Genomic DNA, 3465 nt, shown 5'->3' on the forward strand with positions numbered 1-3465 from the left:
TCATCTCGTTGAAGCCGCAGACTGTTAAATATTGACACACACACACGTACGCACGCACGCACACACACGCACACACACACACACACACACACACACACACACACACACACAGACAGACACACACACACACACCTCTCTCTCTGTCGCTCTAATTATTTAGTCTCATCATTCTCATGTCTATGTCATAGAAAGCATAGCATAGGTGGGTTCCAGTCGCTAAATATAATTTAGATTTATAATGAATATATTTGTCTTTAACAAAAAAATAGATTACAAAAATAGATTACTTTTTCCCCCCCAAAATTGTTTTAGAAAATAGCAGATCTACAAGCTCACAACGCGTCGCGATGAGCTTGTAGAGATCGGCTAATCCCCCCCCCCCCCCCAGTCCAGTTTCGTTTGGGTTTACATAATACATCCTGGTTGCAGCAAAACCTGGCAACGGTGCCCGGATCGTTGACACTTCTCTTGGAATAATACAAATAGCAGAGCTAAAAGCTCGTTACGCGCTGTGAGCTTGTAGGTCTATGTGGGTTTTTTTTTTTTTTACTTTTATTTCACCCAGGGAGCATACATAAATGAAACATGATGCCATGTTGGACTTCAACAGTTTCAAAAATGTATGATGCCAGCAGACCGGAATGGGCGTTGACCGTTGGGAGTTACAGAAACCACCCCTATGGAACCCCCCCCCCCTCTCGTTCTCTCTCTCAACACAAGCAAGCACAGTTCACACTTCACAAACCCACTTCAGTTTCATCATTCATTCAATAAACAGCATTTATTTTGACCCAGTGGTCCGGGGACCACCAGTGATCCGGGGACCACGCCACCAGTGGTTCGGGGCCGGGGACCACCAGTGGTCCTTGAGGGGGAATTCCAGGTGGTCCCCAGCTAAATGATGGAGAGTTGGTAACCAAATGGACCCTTATTGTCTCCACCAGGCCGAAGGCATGGGGAGAGAGTATGTTTTGCACTCCGTCCGTCCGTGTGTCCGTCCGTCCGTCCGTCCGTCTGTGAACAGCTAATCTCCGGCACCGTTAACCCGGTCGATGCCACATTTTGCACACACACTCCCTGGATGCCAATGATGAACCTCTGCCCCAAAACTTCCGGAACGGCCTGTTATAGCGCCACCAGGAGGCCGCTTTGGGCAAAACAAGTTTTTGGACAGTACACCTACAGATTTTGTCCAAACATCACGCAAATTGGTACACAGTCTTTCTAGAGCCATTCAACGAAACGGGTCTTTCAGATTTCTCAGACTCCATCCTGATTGGCTAAGATTGGCTTCCAAAGTTCGCAGGAGTGCTCAGTTTCAAACAAAATGCTGCAAATCATGAACACATCGTGTGATTTCCGTGAAATTGTACACGCACATTCCCACTAGGCCGGAAGAAATGCCACGTGAACATTTTCAACTCAGCCTCATGGTGGCGCTATAACTGGCCGAAAAGTGTTTTTACCTCTAACTGCACGGATCTGTGGATAACTTTGTATGCCAACTCCCTAGAGGCCAAGGAAAAACCTTTGCCTGGAATTTTTCACATCTGCTCTTTATAGCGCCACCAGGAGGTGGTAATATTACTCCTTCAGATTTTATCCAAATTTCACGCAAATCGGTACACATGCTCTCCATAGTCATGTGATCAAGACTGGTTTGTTTGATTTCTCATAATCCACCCTCATTGGCTACGATTGGCTTCTAAACTTTTCAGGAGTAGCCCGCTTTGTACCCGTTTTGTACAAATCGCCACAACTACTCAACGCAGCGTCCGATTGTGGTGAAACTGTGCATACATATTCCTACTAGGCTTTGGAAGAAATGCCACTTGACAGTTTTCAAATCAGCCTCATGGTGGCGCTACAACAGGCCAAGCATCACACACCCTCCTATCCTCCTGGTGGAGACCTGTGCCCAGAAGGGCACTTTTTCTAGTTACTTATCTTATTAGATCTTTAAATCTCGAGTTCAAAATGCAGCCAAAATGTACTCTTTATTAAATCTCTTCAGAGTATGACATGAGTCATGAATTCAAATGGTTTAATTTTACACTCTCAAGAGTTAAATTATTGATAAACATCTGGCATTGTTAATTTACAATGCAGCATGGAACTGGACAAAATCGTATCCAAATGATCCAACCAAGTTTTTGGTCTGAGAGGCTAAATCTCATCAAATGGTGGTCTGTGGCTCAAATGCCGAATAAATAATGGACCTTGAAATGAAAAGGGTTGAAAACCACTGATCTGACCTTAATGTTTCGGACACTTCTACAGCTCCATCTCTTCTCAATAAATTAGTGAATATTGTGTAAAAGTTCATTTTCTCCTGTAATATAATTCAAAAAGTGAAACTTTATGGAAGCTCACAACAAGCCCATAACAGCCGTAAATTAATTTGTATTGTTGAGTCTCATGTCTCACACCTTCCTCTTGACAATACAACCTAGATTATCTGTGGGGTTCAGGTCAGGCCAGTTGGCTGGTCAGTTAAGCACAGTAATACCATGGTCAGTACACCAGTTACTAGTAGTTTTGGCTCTGTGGGCAGGTGCCAAGTGCTGCCTGAAAAGGAAGATCAGCATCAACATAAAGCTTGTCAATGTACGGAGGCACACAGTGCTGTAAAATATCATAATAGATGGTTGTGTTGAGACTGGACTTGACAAAACACAGTGATGATTTTGGCCATGTTATCTGCTGGTGTTGATCCACTGACAGTGAAAACTGTCAGTGAAAACTGTCAGTGTGTTCAACACAGCCATCTTTTAAGAGTACATTGTGCTTCAGTATGTTGACAAGCTTCATGGAGATACTAATCTTCCTTTCCAGCTCGATTTAGCACCTGCCCACAGTGCTAAAACTAGTAACTGGTGTACTGACCATGGTATTACTGTGCTTAACTGACCACCAGCCAACTGACCTGACCTAAACCCACAGATAATCTAGGTTGTATTGTCAAGAGGAAGGTGTGAGACATGAGACTCAACAATACAAATTAATTTACGGCTGTTATCAAACAAACCTGGGCTTCCATAACATCAACTGTGACAAAGGCTGATCACCTCCATGCCACGCCACATTGATGAAATGATTTGTTCAAAAGTTGCCCAGACCAAGTATTGACTGCATATTATAATGTATTATATAACATAATACATTAATATACTTTTCAGATGGTCAACATTTCTTGAGATAGGAGTTTTTGATTTTCATGAGCTGTACACCATAATCATCAAGATTCAAACCCGAAAATTATACGTATTTGGCCGCCACGACCCCCATCTCAGAATATTTGGTTCCACAAACCTCCAGAAGCTACATTTAAAACATTTGCTGTGAAAGAATATATGTTCAAAGATTTGCAATTATTTTCATGATTTTTCCACATTGTTATGCTATCCACTGGACAATAGGATACATTTATGACTGTACAGACAAGAACTGAAACACGCTAAAACC

Source organism: Electrona antarctica (assembly GCF_951216825.1).
Source record: "Electrona antarctica genome assembly, chromosome: 3".
NCBI lineage: Eukaryota > Metazoa > Chordata > Actinopteri > Myctophiformes > Myctophidae > Electrona > Electrona antarctica.